Here is a 26,291-nt window from a genome sequence, read left to right as displayed (position 1 = left end):
AATCTTGCAGTTTCATGGTCACCTTTACTGAGGCTAGCCTTTTCTATATTCTACCTTTTATTTAGTTATTTGAATTCAAATTCCTTAATTGCTCAGGGCGGCATGGTAGCACAATGGCTAGCACTGCTGCCTCACAGCGTCAGGGACCCAGGTTCAATTCCAACCATGGTCACTGTCTGTGTGGAGTTTGCACATTCTGCCTGCGTCTGCGTGGTTTCCTCCGGGTGCTCCCTTTTTCCTCCCCCAGTCCAGAGATGTGCAGATTCGGTTGATTGGCCATGCTAAATTGTCAGGGGTATTAGTAGGGTAAACGTGTGGGGATTATGGGAATAGGGCCTGGATGGGATTGTGGTTGGTACAGACTTGATGGGTCAAATGGCCCCCTTGTGTATTGTAGGAATTCTATGATTCTGTGTTGTGGTGGGATTTGAACTTGCATTTCCAAAGTCTTTGTGCAGATCCCTGGATTCCTAGTTGAGTAACACCATCCCTATGCTATTGTACCCTCTAACCAAGGTCACAGAAAACACTATTGCAAATAGAGTTTCAGTCATTAACTGCTCCTTTTCATGCTTGTGTTGCTGTAAGTTATCTGGGATCTATCACACTGACACTTCAGTGCTGCACTGGTCACATTTTGAAGGTATGCTTTGTACTATTTGTAAAGATTTGCTTCAAAAAAGCCAAAACTGTCTGTACATTTTGATAACAGAACTATAGAATGGAAGTTGACAGTGCACTCCCTTTGATTTTAGTTCATTTTCAAGTGTAAAAGCTATTGGCCATATCCTAGTTGTTGAGAAAGTTACCTATATGATATCTATCTGTTGTATATAGAGCTAAAGGTTTATAATGGCCACTTTAATTTTCAGTGCCTCTGGCATCTTGCAGACTTCTGCTTCTGAAGTGCTTTTTTATGGGGAAATGTCTTTATAGAACTTCCGTTTTGCATTATGACATCTAGCTGTGTTTCAATGATGACAAAAATTAAGACAATTGTGAGTAACATTCCCAATTTATGATGTTACTAGAGTTGAACTTTATGAAGTGCAATTGTGTAGTGTTAGATGAAGTATCTATTAGTCATTCTGAAACATGAAAGTGCAGCTATCATCCTTTTATTTTGGGTTATGAGACTTTTCAGTTGAATTTGCTAATTTAAGTTTTGTTGTGATTTTAGAAAATGTGCTTGATTATAGTAACATACTTTTATAGTGAATGTAAGCATTTATGTATTCCACTACGCAAGGATAGTTCATCTTCAAATCACATAAAGTAATTAGCAACTTTAAGGTAGTGTTTTTTTGGTCTGGGAAGCAGACCAAATTAATTAAAAATAAGAATCAGTTGTTAATTATTTTTGGATTTCTTCTAGGTGAAAACACCACCTATAAGGTGATCATCCTGCAGTCCAAATGAGAGCTGACAATTCAATTGCGATTGGTATGATGTGTGTTATGCTGCACTGAGATTTTGCCCCTTGAAAAGTGGTGAGTTACTGAACTTTTAAAACGATTCTTTCATGGGATTTGAGCATTGCCGGCAAGACCAGCATTTGTTGCCCATCCTAGTTGCCATCCAGAAGAAGGCAGTGGTCCATTTGGTAAATGTGCACCCACAGTGTTCTTTGGAAGAGTGTTCCAGGGTTTTGACTCAGTGACAGTGAAAGAATGGCTAAGTCAGGATGCTGTGTTGCCTGGAGGGGAACTTGCAGGTGGTGGTGTTCCTGTGTGTTAGCTTCTGTTGCTCTTCTAGGTAATTGAGAATGTGGGTTTGAAGATGTTGTCAAAGGAGGGTTGGCAAGTTTATGCTGTGCATTTTGTATATGGTACTACCATTGTGTGCTGGTGTTGGAGTGAGTGAATGTTTAAAGTAATGGGTGGGGTGCTGATCAAGCAGGTTGCTTTGGCCTGGATGGTATTGAGCTGCGTGTTGTTTGAGCTGTGCTCATTCAGAAAAATGGAGAGTATTTCACCATGCTCCTGATTTGTGCCTTGTAGATGGTGGACAGGCTTTGGGAGAGTCAGGAGGTGAAGTTACTTGGTGCAGAATTCCCAGCCTCTGACTTGTTCTTCTAGTTACAGTACTTGTATAGCTGGCCCAATTCAGTTTCTAATCAGTGGTAACTCCTGATAGGAGGGAATTCAATTATGGTAATGTCATTGAATATCATTGGGAAATGGTTGGATTCTCTCATTTTGAAGATGGTGATTTGCCTGGCACTTGTATGGCATGAATATTAATTTTGACTTATCAACTGAAGCTTGAATGCTGTCCAGATCTTTCTGCAGGTGGACAGGGATTGCTCCAACATTTGAAGAGTTGCCAATGCTCCTTAACACTATGCAATCATCAGTGAACGTTGCCATTCCTGACATCATGATGGAGGGAAGAAGATTGATGTAGCAGCTGAAGATGGTTGGGCCTAGAACACTACCCAGGAACTCCTGAAGTGATGACCTATTTGGTTGCCAACAGCCATAACCATCTTTTTTTGTGCTAGGTATGATTCAAACCCATGTAGTTTTTCTCCCAGATCCTCATAGATCTATTTTTGTTGGGACTTCTTGACGATGCTTGGTCAAATGCTGCACTGATGTCCAAAGTGATCACTCACTGGCTACTTGAACTCTGCTCTTTGTCTGTGTTTGGACCAAGGTTGCAATGGAGCTTGGAGCTGATTGGCTCTGACAGAACCCAGACTGAATGTTGCTGAGCAGGTTATTGCAATGCAAGTGTCACTTGGTAGCACAGTTGATATCTTCCATCATCGCGCTGATCATTGAGAATAGACTGGAGTGGGAATTGGCTAGATTAAATTTGTCTTAATTTTTGTGGACAGGACATATTGGGAAGTTTTCTGCATTGCCAGATAGATGCAGCTGTACGAAAATAATCTTGCTTAGGGGCATTCCAATTCTGGAGCACAAGTCTTTAGTACTATCTCCCAATATTTTCCATGCCCATGGCCATTGCTACGTACAGTCTTGTTGTTCAGTGGAGTTATGGCATAAACTTAAGTCTGGCATCTATGACACTGGGATCTTTAGTCCGTGGGCCAAGATGGATCATCCACTTGACACTTCTGGTGGAGGATGGTTGCAAATGCTTTCTTTTGCACTGACTTGCTGAACCACGCCCCACCTTGATCTTTGAGGATGTTTGTGGAGCCTTCCTCTTCGGTGTTTCTTGTTAATTTGTCTGCAACCAAATAACTCTGCTGCTGTTGCTGATGGTCTAGTTTTCAGTTGCTAGATGTGTTCTGAATCTATCCCATTTAGCATGATGATTATGTCACACTATGGATGATATCCTTAGTGTGAAGATGGGACTTTTTCTTTGCAAGGTCTGTATGATGGTCACTCCCTAACCTGGACCCAGAGATGGCCTTAGAGGGAATTGGTACATTAACTGTAAGATATGAATTGGTTAGTAAAACTGTTGGCTAGTTTTACTTGACGAGCCTGTGGGACTGCTTCCCCAATTTTGGCACAAGTCCCCAATAAGGAGGACTTTGCAGGATTGATTGGCCAGGGCGTACTGTTGCTTCCTGATTGTTTTTATTTTTCTATTTTTCTATAGTGGTTTTGAGGGGAGCAGTTAAGAGTCAGCCATGTTGCTGTGGATCTCTGTCGGCCAGGCGGAAAGGGATGGCAGATTTCCTTCCCTGAAAGGCATTAGTGAACCCGATGAGTTTGTATAACAATCTACAACAGAAACAAAAAATGCTGGGAAATCTCAGCAGGTCTGACAGCATCTGTGGGGAGACAATAGAGCCAGTGTTTCGAGTCTAAATGACCTTTCGTCAGAGCTGCTTTTAATTTGTATAACAATCTGGTAGTTTCATTGTCACCATTACTGAGACTAGCTTTTAAATTCAGATTGAGTAATTAATTGAATTTAAATTCAATCTCCCCAAGGTGTGATTTAAACTTGTGTTCCCAGAGCATTAGTAGTAGCACTTTGAATTGGTAGTCCAGTAATATTGCCACTGTCCCATTAATGCAATGGCCCATTGTGTATTTTGTGTTTTATAATCCATGTCTCAGTTCAGTTAAACCCAATAACGTTTAGTGGTTTACCTGTTCAAATAGAAAGCTAGATTTTCAATTCTTTTTCCCCACCTGAGAGTGTTCAAAAGCTAAATTTTCATGCTGAACTGAAATTTATTCCAACTTTCTCACATTAAAATCTCATCATAGTTTTAACATTTTGTGAGTTTTCTTGATCCTTGGTTTGTATGATAATGAATCATATGGCATGGGTGCTTGTCTTTTTTTGTATGTAATAGAATGCTGTAAGTTGCTTCTTATATCTTTTGACACATTATTCATCTACTTTTGTTAGTGACCTAGGTTATATTTTCACCATATGACCCAACTATCTTCTGTAATAAAAAAACAAATTCAGCTGAGTCTTCGTTTGCAGCTTCAGACTAATTCTTCCCTATATATTCATATCCTTCTGTGGGAAGGGGAACCAAAATTACATGCATGATAGCTCAATGTTATAGACTAGTTCAAATATCTTCATGGTAAAGTTGTAAAATGAATTTAGGAACTCTGGTGAGTATGAGCCAGCACCAGAAGATGGTTGTAAATGCTGCAATATTTATTTTTCACTGGAAACCCCGCTGCCTTTACTAATGGAACTTACCACCTATTCCTGATCTGGCCTACACATGACTCAAACCCACACTGCTTGTTTGACTATTGATGCCTTCAAGGCAACAAGGGAGGGGCATAAATACTGCTTTCCCAATGTTACCCACATCCCTAGAGCAAACATAAAACAAAATCTAAACGTGAACTTTCCACTAATTCAGGCAAAGTTCGAGTTTTGTGCCTCGACATAGGTAAATGGCCTTAAGAACATTCTAAATATGTGATGAATCTGCTTGACGACCATTTCATACTGACTTAAAAATTTAGGACAAATAATCAATAATCCTTAAATTGTTTTCACTTCTAAATTGACTAATTGACAATTGAACTAACATCAAATTTTCATTTTGTATGCATTTCATTCTTGGTGTTGCAATATACATGGGCTTATTTGTGTATACACATTAAAATCTGTCTGCTCATCCTGAACATAAAAAGTAACTAGTAAGGGAGTTTCTACTTTCATCAAAGGAATGTAAAGCTGCAGGAGAAATTAAGTGTGTAGTTGAGCACAGGAATTTCATTCAAAGGACCTTAATGTGAAATGCAAGCATGGCTGAGCAGAGATATTTGCTGCTTCAATTTCAAACCACTAGATGGAGTGTGCCACAGTAGTAGTTGCAGTTGAGAAATGGTTCAGTAATATTTTGTCAGGACGCATGTATGCAGAATCATTTAAATTCACATTATCTGCACAACACTGGAAAACTATGTACCAAAACACGTACGGTAGTTTGCTACTTAAAAGATTCTATAACTAGAAACTAAGTTGCACAATTCATGTTCAAGAAGGTCAACCAGTGCAAAATCAGATCACTGAAGTGACCTGAGCTACCAATATTGAAAAAATATTGGCAGCTTTCTTTATACAGATGCAAATGGAACTGCTTTTTCTGATTACACCAGTGAAAATGAACTGGTTAAATGTTTCTTGGAGTCGCTGGAAGAAGCAGTGCCTCCTGATTCATTTACTGCACAAGTCTGGACATCTTTTGACGGTCACTGTAAAGTGAATAGCAACAATACTTTCATCTTTTGATTTATTTGTAAATAGCTATGTGTTGAAGCTTAAAATTGCTACCAAAGGAGGAAAATTATTGGACTTAGTTTTTGAAATTTGGCATTTGATTGAAATGGAGGGAGTGCCTAAATTTTGCGCTAAAGTACAATAGCTATGTCTGTCTGCAAGGAGTTTTGATTTTTGCTACTTTGTGTGTAGTCTACCTGTGCCTTGAAAGATACAAAGATACCTTTGTATCTTTTGTCTAGAAAGATATTTTATGTTGTAATTCTGAAACTGTACTCAGAGGCAAGTAATGCAGTGGTAAAATATCCCAAGTTTCAGATCTGTCTTTTGACACTAAATTGAATGCATAACATTCTCAGCCCTTGCTTGTTTCTGTTCCTAAAATAAAAGTCTTGGGAGTAATATAGATGGGGTGCATGATATATACCAATACTATCTAGAAATGTGACCTTGATTTCCATATTTTAAATTTATAATTTGTAATTTATTGAACAAACACTTTGAATTGCATGATTTGGCATCTGGTGTCAGACGTGGGTGGTTGTGTTGCTACTAAACTGGTGGTTGTTTATACACGTGGATGGTAAGCTAACTTTTTATACAAAATACCAATTAAGATTCAACATGCCTTTTTATAGTATACTAATTACCAGAAATTCTGTCTCTTGCATGCAAGAAGTTGACTTCAGTAAGCAGTAAAGCCCTGAACCAAGGTAGCTGGAGCATTAAATTTTGTGTTGTGTATGACTTGGCTCTTGGTATACCACACAATTTCTCCTGTTTTAGTTTCCAAATAACCATTAGGATAAAATTTATATGTTTGCCTCTTTCCGCCTATTAAATAGTAAATATACAAAAATAAATGTGAAGATGGATATTTAGTTCTGAGTTCAACATCGTGATTAGAAAATAAAAGTAATTTTGCTTTGAACCTGTAGAGTGAATGCATTTCAGCTCACCTTGCATTTCAAATATCCATTTTAAAATGCTGAAATACTATAACATGACTTTGGTTTGAAATATGTAAAAACATTATTAAAAAATCTACATGGATGTCTTTTTAAAATCTGGGCTTAAATTGATTCAGGATACATATGACTGTGATTTCTGCCAAAGAATGGATGCTAAGCATAAATTGGATGAGATTGTTGATAGAAGTTGTGCCAAAGAGGAAGTCAAGAAAAGAGTGCTGAAATTCCTTGATTATAAGGTGTGTTTGTTTTAATTTTGCCAAATGTGCTGGCTTGGGATGTTTAGAGAGATTTGTGTTTATAAAAGCTACTATTATGTAAATCAAAACAAATGTTAGATTTTATCTATGGTGACTGGGGAACCTACTGCTCTCAGTAACTCTCAGCTACTTGCGTGATAAACTCGTTGAGCTATTAAAGGAGTTAGTTTTGACAGGTTTAAACAGGTAATGTTTATAAACAGTAAATGGGAAGACCAAGAAGCCAGAGGCCAGTTTTAGCATAATTTAAAATAAATCATTTGAAAACTAAGGAGAAGGAAAATCTTTGAAATTTGAAGCCAAAATAATTTTACAGTTGGAAAGCATTTGAATGAGAAAGAAAAGTTAATGGATTTCAGCTGTAACGTCAACCTCTTTGTTTGAGATCCCGACCAGCTATGCATTTTCACTGATCTTTCTATTTCATATATCCAACATTGAAGGCTTTTTTATTTTAAGTTTTTGTTTTCACAAAGATTGTTGCTACAAATAAGTACATTTAAGCTAGTACCTGGCTAAAATATTTGAATTTAGATGAAGACAAACATTACCATGATTGAAGCTGATTTATTAAATATCCTCCACTCTTTGTACTGATGTTTTCCCCCCTATATAGAAGCAGTGCATTTTTTTCTTCTTTAGTAAGAATGCCACCATCTCATTATTTCCTATTGTCACGCTCCTGATCAATAATCTTATTTCATTTGCAATCATCTTACTGTTGACCAATTTTAAGACGGTGAAGAGCTTGACATAGAAACAAAGTTTTTGAAAAACACAGCCGGTCTGGCAGCATCTGTGGAGAGAGAAACAGTTAATGTTTCATGTTTGTATACTTCTTCTTTGGAACTTCTTCAGAAGATTTGAAAAACTGAAATTAAAGATTTAATTATCTTATTAAGCACTGGCTCGCCAATGACATTGTTCATTTTCTTGGAGATAACAATTGTAGTTAAGTGGTGACTAAATAATGGAGTAGCCTCCAATATATTTAAAATGCTTCTGCATTTTAATGATTCTTCTATGCTACTGTCAAAAATATACGTGTGTATATATATATACCCTAGTTCTTTCTGAGGATTGAAAACAAATTTGAAGTGAAAGAGAATTTCAGCTGCATGACCAAAAATGTCAAAGTGGTGGATTTTAAAGAAGAACTTGGAGGAGAAAGCTACACAGATGCGTGAGAGTTTAGGCACAACATTGCAGAGCAAAGGACCTAGACAGCTGAATGTATTGCTATCATTGGTGAGACAAAGTGATTAAGGAAATGCACAAGAGACTAGAATGGAGGGAATGAGTGGAGTTTGCAGGCCTTCACAAAGTTTTTAAAAAAGGGTCCTTTAAAGAGTAAAGGTCATTATTTAAATCCAAGGATAAAGCACTTTTGAGCTGTTGTGGGATCAAGAATATGGTAACAGTGGACTAATATGGCTTGTGGCAACCATCTTGAATGGCAGAAGGTTATGGAGTCCAGCCATGATAGCATTGAAGAAATAGTTTAGAGGCAACAAAGGTATGCGTGAAACATTTGTTTACAGATAGATAGATACAAAGACAATATGATGTACATGGCTGTATTAGAGGCAGGATAACGGCTCAAAGGCTCAGCTTTGGTCAAATAGGTGTTTTGAGATTTGTAAATGGTCTAACGGCCTAAAGCAGTGACTGGTAGGGGTGTGAGAATGGGCTTGGGAGATGAGGTGGTGAAGGGGAAAAGGAGAGGGTGGTGATTACTCCAAAAGATCCAGCTTTTGTCTGTTCCTTTTCCTGATCTACATGTTAGACGTTCTGGACCTAATCCCTAAAGCTGTGTGAGATGTAAACCTGCCCAGGTGATAGTGTATGTAAGAGGCTTCCTTACCTCCTTGAGGACCAAGTGGGATTAGATGAAAAATAGAGACAAGGAACTAAAATACAAAGAACAAAGAAAAGCCCTGACTAAACTTAAAAAAAGCCTGTCCTTGCTTGGATTGTATCACACTCTTCCCTCCCTATTTGTGTACCCTCTTAAACATGGCCTGCTTCCACCACCTGGTAATATGTTCCAGACATCCACCACTATGAAATATGAAACACAATTTTGGAAGAACGTAATAAGCATGAGAAGAGAAAAGGGATTGAGAAAAATTGAAGTTTTAAATAATTTTCTCATTGTTATGAAAACACTCGGTTCAATCATAAGAACATAAGAAATAGGAGCAGGAGTAGGCCATCTATCCCTTCGAGCCTGCCCCACCATTCAGTAAGATCATGGCTGATCTGAAGTGGATCTGTTCCACTTTCCCACTTTCTCCCCATAACCCTTAATTCCCTTGTCTGTCAAAAACCTATCTACCCATGACTTAAATATATTTAGCAAGGTAGCCTCCACCACTTCAACGGGCAGAGAATTCCAGAGATTCACCACCCTTTGAGTGAAGGAGTTCCTCCTCAACTCCGTTCTAAATCCTCCTCCCCCCCCCCCCCCCCCCCCCCCAATCTTGAGGCTGTGCCCTCTAGTCCTGCTGTCCTTTCTGAGCGGGAAGAATCTCTCTACCTCTACCCTATCCATCCCTTTCATTATCTTGTACGTCTCTGTAAGATCCCCCCTCATCCTTCTAAACTCCAACAAGTACAGACCCAGTCCCTTTAGTCTCTCTTCGTAGTCCAACCCCCTCATCTCCGGTATCAGCCTAGTGAACCTCCTCTGCACTCCCTCAAAGGCCAATATATCCTTCCGCAAGTGCGGTGACCAAAACTGCACACAGTGACCATTAATATGGCCCCTTTGACCATTTAATATGGTCCAAATTAAGCACGCATGTCAACTACTATAAAACATTATCCATGCAAAAGTTGACTTCATGACATCAGCTAGGTAATTTCAATGACATCACTGATCAGAGGTGCTACAGAATGGCTCGTATTCTGTGATGATGTATCATCTGACTGGTCTGAGCTTCTCTGGCTCCTAGAAAACTATATTAGGGGTTGGAGATGCAAAAATATCTGTAGCAGCTCTTTGTTGCATGAAAATCACGTTGTTTCCAAAGATCCGATCCACTCCACAGACCTCACCATTGTTATTACCGCATGGCAGGGAGTGAGACCAGAATTAATGGACTTCCTGGAAAAAATGGTTATTACTTTAAATAAAAATTCAAATCAAAATTCTTCTCAGGCTGACTTTTGTATACAATTGCTGCAATGCAGAAGGAGGCCATTCGACTTATCAAGTCTGCACCGACTCTGACAGAGCACCTTACCAGGCCCCATCCATAACCCCATACATTTACCTCAGTAATCCCCTTCATCTCCACATCTTGGTATACTAAGGAGCAATTTATCACAGCCAATCCACTGAACCTGCACTTTGTTGGACTGTAGGAGAAAACTGGAGCACCTGGAGGAAACCCACACAGACACGGGGACAAAATGCAAATTCCACTCGGACTGTGTAACAAGAGGAGGGGATATGTTTTATTTCGTGAGATGTGGACATCACTAGCAACGGCATTATTTAGCGTCCAACTCTAATTGCGTTTGGTGGTGTGCCACCTTGTTGAAATGTGGCAGTCCTTGCATTGTAGGTATGCTCCCCATACAGTTAGGGAAGGAAGTCCAGGATTTTGACCCATCAATTTTCAAAAGAGAATCTTGCTAGATTTTCTATTCCCTTCGACAAGAATTCAAAGCTTTTTAAAAATAATTTTCTTGCCTTGCTGTATAGTTTGTCACTGTTTCTTGAAAGTGCTGACTTTATTATGAAGAAGGTACCTTTTTGAGGCTTTATATTGTATATCAATGCCACGGTTTTTATTGATGATGCAGCTAACCAATCAATCATTTTTTAATCACAAGAAACATTAATATTTCATAGGAGCCAGTTTTCTGCTTGTTCCCAGAGTGGGTGAGAAACAGACTTTTCACTTTTTAAAGTGTGAAGCCTTTGTTTTGGAAAAAGATTAAGTGTTTCATTATCTAATGTGTAATTTTAGTTGACAAATAATTCTAATGCTAGCAAAGGGTGGCTTGGTGGCACAGTGATTAGCTCTGCTGCCTCATAACGCCAGGGACGTGGGTTCAATTCTGGCCTGAGGTGACTCTGTGAAGTTTGCATGTTCTCCCAAAGCCTGTGTGGGTTTCCTCCCACATTCCAAAGATGTGTGGATTAGGTTGATTGGCCATGATAAATTGCCTCATATTGTTGGGGATTAGCAGGGTAAATACATGAAGTGACAGGGATATGGCCTGGGTGGAATTGTTTTCGGTGTGAGCTCAGTTGGCTGAATGACCTCCTTCGGTACAGTAGGAATTCTATGATTTTGACATTGTTTAAAGATGACGTTAATGTCTGCTTGCTCATTATTTTATAAATTTTGCACTAAATATATTAGTGGAAGTAAAAATTGAAGCTTTCTAAGGTCATATACACTTTGCCTTTCCATGATTTGACCTCTCTGACCTAATGCATGATGAGTTCTATCATTCATTGACAGGTCTGGATGACCCTAATAAGATCTAATCTGTCTCTCTTTATTCGGTTTATAATTTCGGAATTATTTTGGAAGGCAAATCATAATCTTTTCTCCATTTTGGGGTACTTCATCAAATCTTTTGTGACTCTTTGCTGTGTAAGTGCTGCGCTGTCTGTGTTGTTTTTAAGATGAGACATTTAATCAGTCGATCTAAGAGTTCAAAGTAAAGTGGGGGCATTATCCTTCCAGTGTCCGGGCCCAATATTTCCTGGCAGGTTTTTGCCTTGTGAAATGATGGTTTGCATCTTGGTGATCAATTCTGTGTTCAACTGAAGCCTTGTTTGTCATGCAGTTGCTGTAGTTAATGGCAATGAGTTGATGTGGTCCAGGATTTGCTGGCCTTGGTTTGCTTTGGGCTCTCTTTTCAGCCAGTTGAGGTTTCTGTTTCTCCTTGTCTCTTCCAGTACACTTCCAAATTGTCAGCCTCCAGAGATCCTGGCTGTCAATGTCAGTCTCCCAGTTATCTGTACCAGCGATAAACATATTTGTATCTTAGCTGCACGTGTCCTTGGATTGGCGATATGGGTGCTAATAAGACAGTTCGTTGCCCATTGACCATTTCACAATACAGATACGTCCGTACATATGAATTAGGAGCAAGAGAAAGCCGTTCAGCCCCTTGAGCCTGCCCTGCCATTCAGTAGGCTAACGTGATTACTCCCTCAATTTCACATCCCCCCTATCCCTGATAACTTTAGATTCTTGACTGATAAGGGAGTCACTGTGTCTCTGCCTTTAAAAATATTTAATGACCATGATATTGCTGTCTGTGGATGAGAGTTCCAAAGACATACAGCCCACTGAGAGAATAAATTTCTTCTCATCTCCATCTTGAGTGGGGACCCCTTATTTTTAAACTGAGCCCCCTAGTTCTGTCCTCCTGGAAGGGAAAATAACTTTTCAGTATCCACCGAGTCAAGTCCCATCAGGATTTTGTATGTTTTGATAAGGTCGTCTTTCATTCATTTAAACTCCAGTGGATACAGGCCCAGCCAGTTCACGTAAAATAAACTCCATCTTGGGCCATAGTCCAGTGCATCCTGTTTGAATTGCTTCTAATATATTTGTCTAAATAAGGAGACCAAAACTGTACATAGTGCTCCATGTGTTGTCCCACTAATGCCCTATGGAACTGTAGGAAAAGATCCCTACTTTTATATTCCAGTCCCTTTGCAAATGGACACCATTCCATTTGCCCCCCTAATCACTGGCTAATCACCTGGACAGTAACTTTTTGTTATGTTTTCTTCACAACTTCCTTTCCTGTCTTTGTGCTGTCAGCAAATTTAGCTACCATACATTTGGTTCTTTCATCCAATTTATTGATATAAGTTGTAAATAAACAGTTGAGGTCCAAGTACTGATCTCTGTGGCATTGCACTCATCGCATCTTGCCAACCTGAAAATGACCCATTTATGCCGATTCTCTCTCTGTTCCATGTCTTGCTTTGTGTGATGTGACCTTGTCAAATGCTTTTTGGAAATTCAAATACAGGGCATACACAGGTTCCCCTTTATCCATGCTGTTTGTTACTTCTTCAAAGAACTCCAGTAAATAAGCCAAACATGCTTTCCCTTTCACAAAACTGCCCTGTTTGAGTTGAGAGCCAGAAAAAGGATGTTGAGAACAAATTTGTTAGTCAAGTTTATGCCCTGCTCTTCTCACATTTCCTCAGAATTCCTTCCTTGTCAGATGAACGCATTTCTTTTGGTGATTGACTCTGACTCTGACTAAGTCTTGACTCTTGTTACGTTGAACATTGACATCCCTCTCAAGTTCCATGTTGATCTCAACTGAGTAGTTGTGCATTAACCCCATGCATGTGACCCTGATGTTCCAGCTTGCCAGTTGGAGAATTGATATCTTCTTTCTTTTCAGTTCTCTAGTGTGATGAATTTTGTTCACTTGTTGGGCAAAGACTGTAAGTTGCAAGCACACCTGAAGCACATAGACCATGGCATGTAGTGTTTTATTAGTTGAAGCTGTCAAGGTTAAAGTCAGCAGGAACTGACCAGTTGAATGTGATGGTGCCTCCCATTGTTGGAGATAACCTATAGCACTGGTCTCTGTGCCAGCTTAGTTGGGCTTGTCACTTGTAACTGCTGTCCCCAGAGTTATGTTAATATTCTGCTGCAAACTGGAGAGACCACTCTAGGGCACAAGCCTGGGCAAAATTTAGGGAGACCTGGGATTGCCCAAACAGCAAACAACTTTTCAGCACTCATCCAGTCGATCATCAACGCCCTCTGAAGGGGATTTAGGGATGGGCAGAACCAATTTACTAATGATGCCCACATCCTGTGAGTGAACTTAAAAATAAATATCTAGAGGAAATGAGTTGAATGATATATTCATTTCCTAGCCTGACCAAGCAGATCAAGTCAACCGTCAACTCAGACTGATGCAAGTTTAGTTGTTCCTTTCACTTTCCACTTGCTCTCTCCCTTACTTTAACGATGCTGTGCCTGCAACAAAGGATTGCGAAGTGCTGACTGCACCTGTCAAAGACTTGTAAATAACAGACTCCTGTTATGAATGTGGGATTGGGGATATGATAGGACAATACCTTGTAATTGTTGCTGTAAGCCCTACAGAGACCACCCTGAAACCCATCCTATCCATCTCCCAAACAATGATACTGTACCATATATAAGGTGAAAGGCTAACGGAGGAAGGAGATGGAGACTTTGAGGAAATCTGACCTGTTTGCTGAGTGGAGATTCGGAGGTGACTGCAGAATTAGGTGATCATAACACCAAGGACATTGCAACAATATGTACAGTGTCATCCTTGGCTCAGCAGAAACTCATTTCTGAGTGAAAAGGTTCAAGTTCCCCCTCCAGAGACTTAATCACATCATTTATGCTAATATTTATTTCTTTTCTTCTTTTCCATTCCACTTTTTTCTCCCTTTTCCTGTTTCCTTCCCTCTGAAAAATAATGTTATTTTAGAATCTGAGCACATAACTGGCAAGCAAAAAAAAACTTGATGACCTACACAAGAACAAAGGGGAGAAAATTGTGCTTCCACAGACCATCACTTGCAGAATGCTGAGCTGAGATAAGTCAAATTTCTGACTGGAGGAATCATCGATCCTTTTTGACATACTGCTGGCACCTTGCCACAAGACAAACTTGTAAGGATTGTAATGTGTAAAGGAAGTCCCTTCACTCCATCTCAAGCTGGCAACAGCTCATGACGTAACATCGGGCAAAATCAGGATGCTTTAATGTATGATATAAGGAGATGCGCAACAAAAATAATTTAAATATATTGGTATTGCTGTATTGACTCACTCCATCCCTGATCAGGGAACCATCCCTTTATAGGCTCCAAAATCACCTGATTAAGATTGAGCTAGCTCTCAATTCTAGAATGATATGTCATTGTATGTGACCTCAATTGCATATACATGTTTTTATTTGGATCCTATTTGTCAATAGGTACACGGAGTCCTCACTTAAGTTTGTGTTGCATTCCTGAAAATCGTGACTTTAAGTGAAATGGCTTGAAGTGAATCTCAGGTTCCCAGAGGAATCAATGTTAAAACTGGAGTTAAGCTTCTTTGGACATCCAGGGAAAAAAGTGTGTAAATTGAAATACTAGTGCAACACTGGGCATTCCTAGCTGAAATAATTTGTAAAACTAAATTAATCACAAAATACAAACTAAATGCAATACAATGCAAAATGCTTAAAAGAATTGCAGTGCGGATTCACCGGGCTCTTTCTGGTGGCAGGGGTTAGTTGGTGCAGCTAGCAGCTAAAGCCCAAGGACTACCTGCATCAACCAGCTTTTTCCACCAGATGGATGCCAGTCCTTAGTGCAAGATCAGCAGTCAAGCCATGAATGAGGAACCAGCAATGAGAGCAGAGTGGCAAGAACAGACCCTGGGGACTAAGGTTTAATAGAGGCTGGGGAGTGGCACCAGGAGACAATGCCAGGCTGGGTGGAGGCAAGGTTGGAAATTAATGCTGGGAGGCAAGGCTGGCAGCAGGAGGAAGAAGAAGAATTGACAACGAAAGTGCTGCGGGAAATGCCATGTGAACATGTAGAAAAGGGTGTCTGTGGCAAATTGCTAATGAAATGGGCAACCTTAATTGTTAATAGATTAGTATTAATATAGTCAGTGTTAAAATGAAACAATGTTAACTGAGTTAACATTAAATGGGGACTTAGTGTATTCACTATTTGAAAGTATTTAACTGCTTAAGCTAAATAAAACTGCTCTTAAAATATCTACTGTTGTGCTCAGCAGGTCCTTGGCCCCGAATCAACAATTTAAATGACATTTGTGTATACTACTTCTGATTAATCATAATAATAATACTTGTAAAAATTGTGAACAAACTGAAAAATGTGTTCAGCTGATTGAAATGCGCTGCAATTGGATCTTGTTCAGTATTTTAGCAGTTCCAAGTCTTGGCAAAACACTCTGGTAAACATTTTATGATGGAATTTCTCAGTTTGCAAATTAATTTTTAATAAGGGACACTTGTAAATTCATTTACATCATTACTTACTCACAGGTGTCCATTAAAATTCACCACAATGTTAACACTAATAAATTTGTTGCGATTTTCACAGATAAACAATACTGCTTGAAATTGGCTAAGCTAAATGCTGAATTAGCATGTCTTTTTAGGCTGATTTCAGCTATAAACTAGCATATTGATTTAATTAACATGTCTTTTAAGAAGATTAAATTTTATTTATTTTCACGGTATGCAATCCTTTCCCTCCAACCAAGTGTCACAGTGCAATGAGCCTTCAATGAGCTGGTTTCTTTTTATTTTTTAGCTTTTGCATCATGATTCTGAAATACAGACTCGTGTTACAACAACAAAACTTCTCAAATGTCAGAAGTTTTTTCTTACTGTAATATAATCGCAGCCCACAAAATAAGATCGTAGGTTTTAATTAAAATTTTAATTTGAGGCTTGCTTAGATGCTACTTGTATCAAACTGAATTTCAATTCAAGCTCCTGTAGAGAAAATATTTGCACCTTCAGCTGCACACGTTTACAGAGGTGATGTCAAGGTGAAAGCAGAAATGCAGAATGGTTGGAAGTCATTGATATTCTGACTCTGAAGCTACAAATGGCTCTGTGGCAGATGGAGTCTTTGTCAAGAAAGAAAAATGGCAGCTCAGTAGCATCAGAGCTGTTTCTGCTATCAACTCTGCTCACAGGCTGTGACCTTCTAGTATTCAGTGACCTTTGGTTTCCTCTGATCAATTGTTCTCATTTTATTGCTAGGCAAGAGATGTAAAAAGTGTTCTGATTGCAGAAATCCACTACATTGTATCAAGGTTTTTCGCTTTGGCAAACTGTTTTGTAATTGTGCAGGGTAAATGGAATGAAGTAAGAAAATTGTTTCAGAAGTGAGTAAAATATTGTAGCTTGTATGCTAATTTTTTTTCTCATTAATTCACACTGATTTGGCACTGGTGAACGGCAGTATTATCAAATATTTGTTGTGATACATAGTGATGTGAATTAAATGATTTGTCTTTGGGTTTGATTATTTTCAGCTATATTTCTGTCATTGCTATCAAGTTTGAAATAACAACATCTGTTGTAGCACAAGTCATTTTCCAGGAATTCTGTGATATATGAACAGTTTAAAGAAATATGAAAATTGATTTGCATCCGGAAAGAACATGTTACTCAATTTAGTGGTTTTCCTCTCCAGCGGGAAGAGACCAGAACATTAACATGCATGTCTATATGTACGTTTGCAATATATTCTTTGAGCTCCAAATCATTTGATTCTTCCGTATCTTGTTTACAGGTTTATATCACCAATTGTCATTTGTCTATTTGAAATTGATAGAAATGTGAAATTAATACATTCCATAGTATGGTATTTACGATTGTAATTTCAATTTCAGATTTGGTAATCATTTTTAGTACTTTTTGTGTTTCGCAAAGTTTATCTTTTGTGCTCTGAGGGTGGGGTGGTAGCAGGACCTCTGCCCTCAATCAGGGGTAGAGAAGGCAGAGGTTGCAAACATTGGGCATTAGAGATGTTTGTTTGAATTCTTTTGAGAAATGATGGATAAAACATGGGACAGGTCCTTTGGCCCATAATGTTGTGCCGAACGTGACACCAAATTAATCTTTTCTGCCTGTACTTGGTTCATATCCCTCTTTTCCTTGCATAATCATGTGCTTACCTAAAAGCCCCTTAAACACCTCTACCATACCTGCATGACCAGCCCTGGCAATGTGTTCCAGACATCTACCACAATGTGTTTTTTAAAAAAAAACTAGCCCCTCACATCTCCTTTGAGGGTGCGAGGGGCTTGTTAGTCTTAAAGCTTTGTTTCGGTAAGTGGATGTTGGCTGCTTAGCGAGATGATGACATTTGCTTAATGTTGTTGGAGCATTGACCTAATTGTTAAGAATGTTGGTGCACATATATTGGCTTGGAGAGTGGCTACCCCTCTGCTTGGTTGGTAAATGAGATTTCTACATTGTTGGGGTGATCATAGAATCATAAAATGGTTACAATACAGAAGGAAGGAGTTTGTCTCCTTGAGTTTATTCCTGCTCTCTAAGTACAATTCAGCAAGTTCTACCCCTACCCCTTCCTCACAGTCCTACAAATTATTTCTCTTCAGGTGCTTATTCAATTCTCCATTGAAAACCACAATTGAATCTGCCTGTAGCGCTCTTTCAGGCAGTGCCTTTCAAATCATAACCACTTATTTGCTGAATAAAAGTGTTTTTCCTCATTTGCCTTCAGCACTTTTGCCAGTCACTTTAAACCGGTCGTTCTCAGCCCTGCGCTCAGTAGGAAGTTTCTATCTACTTTGTCTGGCCGTTGTGACTTTGAATACTTTAATCAAATTTCCCCTCAATCTCCTGTTCTCTGAAGAGAACAACCCCAGTCTTTCCATGAAACTCAAATCCTATGTTCCTGGAACCATGCTTGTAAATTGTTTTTGCACTCTCTGTAAAGCCTTCACATCCTTCCAAAGTGTAGCTCCCAGAATTGGAGACAGTACTCCAGTTGAGGTTGAAGCATTGTTTAATCAATGTTCATCGTACCTTCCTTTCTTTAGTACTATATTTATAAAAGTTCAGGACCCTGTATATCTTTTCAACCTACCCAGCTACTTTCAACAATTTGAGCATATTTATACCCAGATCCCCCTTTCTGTTCAGGCTTGAATGTTGGGATGGCTAGAAGCTGATTTTACATCAGTGGAGATAGAAGTGGCATAATTTCAAGTTAATGGAGGTACATGCAATTTGGAGGCAGGGTGTGGTATCCTGAGTGCCTACTCAGTGGGGTGAGAAATCATATCTTGAAGGATTATGGCAATTGCATTGAATGTTCAAAACTAAGGATAATATTTCTTTCAGTGTAATTGCTGAAGCCATTCAGTTTCTTACCTTTCTTTGAAGAGCAAGCCAAACAGCTATTGCTTCAGTTTTTCTTTTCGAAGATTGATTGCTTTATTGTGTCCTTTGACATTTTTCAGTTTTTACCTTTGGCTTTTGGGGTATGGGAATGCCTGGATGTCTGCTCAGCTTTGGTGCAAAGATTAGTCCCAACTTGTACTAGGTAAGGATAGACAATAGCTCTTGGGCCTAAAGAGATCAAGGGATATGTGGGGGAAGGGGGGGATCAGGATATTGAATTTGATGATCAGCCAAAATGGATGGCGGAGCAGGCGCAAAGCATCAGATGGCTTACTACTGTTTCTAGTTTCTAGGTGGAGTGGTGGTACTTAAAGAACTCAGGATATTGAGGTGAGTGGGTGTGGAAACAATATCTACACAACGATGAAAGGAATTTTGGAGTTTAAATGGTTCTGAGCTGGAGTCAGTAACTGTTCGGTTAGTGGGAACAGTACCTTAGTGGAGAGAAGAAATTATGTCTAGAGTTTATTTATATTCATTATCGGGGGCGAGGAGTGTGTTGGGGTTGACCACAATATTTGCTGTGTGGGGATCCTGCTTTGTTGAATGCAGGAGAAGTTCTGCTGGCCTGTTGCATGTACATTTTGGGGAGAAGAGGTCTGACTGGGGAGGAGATGTGGTAACTATTTTCTACATTTGGCTGTGTTGGTGGTTCTGGGTAGATTGTGATTTTTTTTTTCTCAGGGGCGAAACTTCTATATCTTAATTGGCACAGATGAGCGGGGAAGATGTACAGGCTATAAGCTTTCATTTTACTCTTGTCATCACTCACTCCAGCAGCTCTTCAGGTAGCTGATGACCCTCCTGGTTTATTTATTTTTTTTGCTCGTATGCTACCTGCATTGGCATATGCACTTTGTGTGCTGAGAAGTGTGTTGGCAACTTTCCAGTTTGCTGGTTCCAGCCACTTTTTCATGTTTCATCTTTTGAAAAATGTTTTGATGACAGATATTTTTCTCTCTGTTTAGTTTTTCCAATGGTTCTTTTACCATCCTTACCTTATCTCCGTGATTGGCTAATTAAGTATTTTTTCCCTGGTGGTGGCTTGAATGAATGCTGCTTCCATACTTTGTACAAGTAAATGCCCTAATCACTTTCATATTTTACAATTATTTTCAATAACTTATGGGTCTAAGCATGTAATTTTCTTCCCTTGGACAATTGAATCTGGATCTTTGAAGTATAAAATGATGGAAAAGAGAAAGAATTAATGTTCAGGTTGGTGGCTTTCCATGCAAACTAGAAAATAAACTTATGGTTGCTTTAATTAATTTTTTACTGTCAACCAGAAGTTCAGTTGTCAATTTTTGTAGCTCTAGGGCACAAGCATCCTGTTGGTCAATTTTGGACTTAAGCGTTGCTGGGAATTGCACCTGAAAACAGTATTTTAGTATTTGATGGGGATAAAAATTTGAGGACAATTAGCTGGTTTATGTTGTATTATCAGGTTAAGAGACAAAAATAACTTGTGGGATTTTTTTTTGCTCATTAGCAAACAATCACTGTTGTTCTCACTCTATTTATTTTCAGATTATTAATCTAGACAAAAAAATTCTCTCAACCTCACAATAGCTGGCATTTAAAAGATCGATTAATTGTCCAATTTTTAACCTGATTCATCACCCAATCTGAAATCAGAGACCATTCACTGTTAAATTATTACGGGTTGTAGATAGAGGGGAAATAAAGCAATATTACTAAGACAGATTTCTAGGTAACGTTCACAGCCTGAACATGTCTCAAAGCATTTCATAGGCCAGGAAGTACTTTGTTGTTTTGTAGGCAAAAAAGACAATTTGCACACACCAAGGTCCCACAGAAAGCAGTCAGATAAATTACTAGTTAACCTGTTGATTCATGTTGATTTGAAAATAATGATTGGCTAGGATACTGGAAGAACTTTGAGTCATGCTGTGAGATATTTTATGTCTGTTTGAACAGGCAAATTCACATTTCATTGGAAAGCTGGCTCCTTTTACAATGAAGGAATGCTGCATTGTAACAGTGAAAGTCCTGGAATGAAACTTTAACCCATAGCTTTCTGACTCGAAGACAGAAGTGCTATATTTCTCAAAGGTGTATAATGTCTAATGTAAAATTGCATGGCCTTTGATTAGAATTACTTGCCCTGCTTTAAGTAGGTAAACTTCAAATGGGCAGCAGCATTTTTAAAAAAATGCTTAGCAGATCCTTACTCGTTTTCAAATGATGTATGCTGTGAAATCAGTCATGGTATCTTATTGCGTCATTTCTAGAGCATAATTTTCCTCCAAGCAAAGCTTGTTTCTGCAAAATGATACGTCTTTGAAATAACATTGCCCATAGTTTTGATATTTTCTACAGTATACAGAAAAATACAAACTTTCCAATTCTGAGTGCTTTTGCTGTCTCTCTGGGCTATGTTTACACATGATGTGGAGATGCCAGTGTTAGACAGGAAGCATGTTACCCTCTATAAGGCTGCTTAAGTGACCGTTGTATCTGCTTGACCTCACTTTCACCAATCTGCCTGTCACAGGTACATCTGTCCATGACATTATTAGTAGGAGTGACCACTATACCAGTCTTTGTGGAGATGAAGTCATGTCTTAACACTGAGGATATCCTTCATCAAGTTGTCTGGCACTACCACTGTACTGAATAAGATAGATTCAAAATAGATCAAGCAATACAAAATTGGGCATTCAAGAGGTTTTGTAGGCCATCAAAATTACAGCAAAATTATATTCAATCACAATCTCTGTTCTCATGGCCCAACACAACCTTTATTCCACCATTTCCAGCAAGCCAAAACCTTGATTCGGTGGAGAGTTTTTAAAAAAAAATTAGGATGTGGGTGCCAGTAGCTAGGGCAGCATTTGTTGCCCATCCTAATTGCCCTTGAACAGATGATGTAGAGCTGCCTTCTTGAATTGTTGGTTTTTCTAATATAGGCACACCCAACAGTGCTGTTAAGAAGGGAATTCCAGGATTTTGACTCGGTGAAGTGAAGGAAGATGATATAGTTCCAAGTCAGGATGATGTGTGCTTGGAGGGGAACTTGCAGTTAGTGGTGGTGCATTTGCTGCCCTTGTCCTTCTAAGTGGTAGAGGTTGTATGCTTGAAAGGTTCCATTCCCCTTGCAATGAATGACCACATTCAATTTGCCTTACTAATCATTTGCTGATGTTTTGCTGACACTATTGTAGTGTCAATACAACAGTATTTTATAATTTATGTTCCAGGAGACCTAGATCCCTCTGTGCTGCAGTTCTTAATTTAAATTAATGTTGCTTCTCTATTCTTCCTGCCAAATTGGAAAGTTCATATTTTCCCACATATTCCATCTGGGTAGCACTGCTCACCATGCCTGGGACCCGTGTTCACTCCTGACCTCGGATCACTGTCTGTGTGGAGTTTGCACATTCTTCTCATGTCTGCATCGGTTTCCTCCGGATGCTCTGGTTTCTTCCCACATGCCAAAGATGTGTGTGCTAGGTTGATTGGCCACGCTAAATTGCCCCTTAGTGTCAGGAAGACTAGCAGGGTAAGTATGTGGGTTAAGGGGCTAGGGCTTGGAGGGCTTCCTTCTACACTATAGGGATTCTATGATCTGCTAAGTTTTTGCCCACTGACTTGACGTAACTATATCCCTTTACAAATTTTATTCCTATCCTCTTCACAACTTGCTCTACTACCTATCTTCATGCCATCATATTCAGCAACATTATATTTGGTCTTCCAAGTCATTGACGTAGATTTAAATAGTTAAGGTCTCAGCACCGATCCCTGTGGCACTTCTAAGGTTACATCTTGCCAACCCTGAAATGAACTATTTATGTTGCTCTTTGTTCTGATTAGGTAATCAATCATTTATCCGTGCTAATACAGTGCCTCCTACATTATGGGCTTTTGTTCAGTGTAATAACATTTGATGTGACATCTTGTCTGATGTCATCTGGAAATCCAAGTGTACCAACCACATCCACAGGTTCTCCTTTGTCCACGTTGCATGTTACTTCCTCAAAGAACTGTAGTAAATTAGTTAAACATGATTTCCCTTTCACAAAACTATTTGACTCTGCCTGATTACTTTAAGATTTCATTGCCCTGCCGTAACCTCACCAATAGTGGATTCTAGCATTTCCCTATTATTGATATTAGCTGGTCTATATTTGCTACTTTCTGTCTTTTTTTTGAATAAAGTTGCTACATTTGCTAATTTCCAATCTCTTGGAATCTTTCCAGAATCTAGAGAAATTTGGAACATTAAAAACAATGCATCTTCAATCCTGCAGCCACTTCTCTTAAGATCCAAGGATGAAGTACATCAGGATCTGGAGACTTGTCAGCCTTTAGTTCTAATAATTTTCTAAGTACCCTTTCCTGTTATTATTTTAAGTTCCCTCTCTTTCACCACCTTAATTTACCTGAATTTCTGAAGGATAAATGAGTAAAATACTCATCAACAAATCTCTTATCTATTTGCCTACGACGTCGTACTTTGACTTTTTTTCTCAGGTTTATTGATAGAGCCTATGCACTCTTGAACTCTCGCCCGATCTACTCTGCTCACGCCAATTTGGAATTCTCATCAGGTCCACTCTCCCTCTTACTTCCTCGTGTGCACCTTACGCACTCTCACCGGGGACCACGCTCCCTCTTGCCTCACTTCTGAAATGAAGACAGACACAATTATCTACTTATTGCATCTGCCAATTCCTTATTTCTCTTTCAAAGAAATAAACTTAATTTGCAGAGGACCAGTGCTCACTTTTGGTACCATTTTCTTGCTGTGTGTTTTTTACTTTTAGCAAGCTTTCTCTCGTACACTAATTTCTCCCTCTTTGCTGGTTTTTATATTCTGTCCAATCTTCTGACCTGTTATCAATTGTATTCTCTCTCTTTGAATTAATCACGAATGATGCATCCTTTTACTTTCTTTGGTGCTGGAATGTACCTTTACTGAATGTGATAAAATACCTACTTAAATACCTTCCACTGACCTAAGTCTGAACCTAATTTCCCAGTTCACTTTAGTCAGCTCTGTCCTCATACTCTAAACATTCTCTTTATATAAACCTTGAACACTAGTCTTTGACCCACGCTTCTCCTTCTCAAACTGAATGTCATGCTAATGACGCTGGAGACTTCAGGGGGAGACCGTAATTGACCATCCATTTGGCACTTCCGGATGAAGGTTGTTGCAAATGCCTTGTCTTTTTCATTGATGTGTTGTGCTACCCATTGTTGGTGATGGAGGTAATTATGGACCTGCCACCTCCCATTAATTGTTTAATTGTCTACCACCATTCATTGCCAAACACAGACAATTGAGACTAGCTGGGAGGCACTATGGTCGGCTGGATAGGTTGGGCCGAAGGGCCTATTTCCAAATTGTATTGCTCCATGATTCTGAATCTATGACTGGATGTGGCAGGACTGCAGAACTTTGATTTGATTCATTGGTTATGGGATTGCTTAGCTGTAACAATCACTGTTTGGCATGCAAGTTGTTTTGTGTTGTAGCTTCACCAGGTTGATATCTCATTTTTAGGTATGCCTGGCATCACTCATGATCTCTTGTACTCTACATTAAACTAGAGATGATCCACTGAATTGATGGTAATGGTGGAATGAGGGGATAGATCAGTTGAAAGTTTAAAAGCGGTGCCAGAGGGAATGAGCGAAAGAGTGGATCTCATAAGAGTTCAGAAGTGGTATGCAAGGGAGAAAGGGGGAGAGTAGTCCTGGCGAGTGTTAGAAAATGGCATGATAAGGAGAGTGGACCGGGCAAGAGGGAGTGTGGTCCCTGGTGACAGTGCGTAAGTTGCATGCGAGGAAGTAAGAGGGAGAAGGGACCCGATGAGAGTTCCAAATTGGCATGAGGAGAGTGGATCAGGTGAGAGTTCAAGATGCATAGAGTCTGTCAATAGACCTGAGGGAAAAAAATCAAAGTATGATGTCACAGGCAAATAGATGAGAGATTTGTTGATGAGTATTTTACTCATTTATCCTTCAGAAATTCAGGTAATTTATTTGTTTTATTAATAGTAAGGTTTGCTAGCACTTGTAAAGCTTCTTAGGAGTACTAGAGTTTATTAATTATAAGCTGGGGAAAATAAATTAATGAACATGTAATAAAAATGGCAGGGCAGGTGATGTGTTATGGCTACAGTATGTGGAGTTGATGGACACTAGTGTAAGATCATAAGATGAAGGAGCAGAAGTATACCATTTGGCCCTTCGAGCCCATTCTGCACTCAATAAAATCAAGACTGATCTGATGTGATAATCCTCAACTATACTCTCCTGCCTTATCCCTATAACCCTTGATTCCCTTACTGATTAAAAATCTGTCTCTCTTTGCCTTTAGCATACATAGTGACCCAGAAACCAATCACCCCCTTAAGATAGAGCCATTTGATTTAGTCAGCGGCTGCACGTGAGGACTGAGATGTAGAATGATAGAATCTACGCCCTTGCAATTGTCCAACAGGTTCCAGGTTCTTGCAGCTTGGGTGGATGAGAGCAAGGGTTGCAAGGTGGATGAGCGAACTGGCCATGGCACTCTAACCTGAAGCTACTTACGTGAGATCTGACGAAGGGTGATCCTGATTTGAAACATTTGGCTCTATTCTGTCTTCACAGATGCTGTCTGACATGCTAAGATTTTCCACATTTTCTGTTGTGTTAGCAAAGGACAGTGTGGTTAGGGGAATCGACACAATTTTCTGCAGTTCAGAGCATGAGTCCACAAGGCCGTGTTGCATGCCGTCTGTGTTTGAGCTATCTCTTCTGGGCTGGAGAGGAACTTGCAGCGAGAGAGATCATGTCCTATGTTGGTACCATTGACATAGGACTAAAAAAAACGAGGTTCTGCTTGGGAAGTATGAGCAGCTAGGGGCTAAATTAAAAAGCAGAACCTCAAATGTAATAATCTCTGGAGTATTCCTGAGGCACGAGCAAATAGATGTTGGATAAATAAGATTAGAAAAGTGAATACCTGGCTCAAAGACTGGTATGGGAGAAATGGGGTTGCGAATCATGGGTCACCACACTAGCACTGGGAAAGTGGGAGCTGAGCTGTATTAGGTCCAGTGTTATTTCAAGTTGTGTAATTCGGGTGGTAGAGAGGGTTTTGAACTAAATAGTGGGTGAGCATGTGAGATGATATGTGGTAAGCCAAAAGAAAGCAATGAGGTAATAGCGCAGGGTTGTGATTTGAATAATGATAACCAGAGTATGGCAGGAAGGGACAGGAATACAGGCAGATATGACCAGATATTTCAAAAATGGTAAAGAAAAATGAGTCTGTCTGAAAGCATGCAACATTTGTAACAAAATGGATGAATTGTTAGCACAAATACGTCAATATATATGACCTATTAACCATTTTAGTAATGACTGGATAACTGACCCTGATAATATGCTG

At 39.3% G+C, this 26,291-nt stretch overlaps 1 protein-coding gene across 10 annotated transcripts in view; it reads left to right on the top strand.

Moving 5' to 3' along the window:
• baz2ba (bromodomain adjacent to zinc finger domain, 2Ba) overlaps positions 1 to 26,291 on the top strand; it is a 276,122-nt gene that overhangs the window by 58,334 nt on the left and 191,497 nt on the right. For all 10 annotated transcript variants that reach the window (XM_080199128.1, XM_080199127.1, XM_080199132.1 and 7 more), the window contains one exon: positions 1,376 to 1,490. The gene's annotated coding sequence lies outside the window, so the exon portion shown is untranslated. The remainder of the gene's footprint in view (positions 1 to 1,375; positions 1,491 to 26,291) is intronic.

This window comes from Carcharhinus amblyrhynchos, chromosome 11, assembly GCF_965287045.1.
Source record: "Carcharhinus amblyrhynchos chromosome 11, sCarAmb.v2.hapA, whole genome shotgun sequence".
Taxonomy (NCBI): Eukaryota; Metazoa; Chordata; class Chondrichthyes; order Carcharhiniformes; family Carcharhinidae; genus Carcharhinus; species Carcharhinus amblyrhynchos.
Note: the sequence above shows the minus strand (reverse complement) of the source record. Positions and strands in the feature narration are given on the sequence as shown.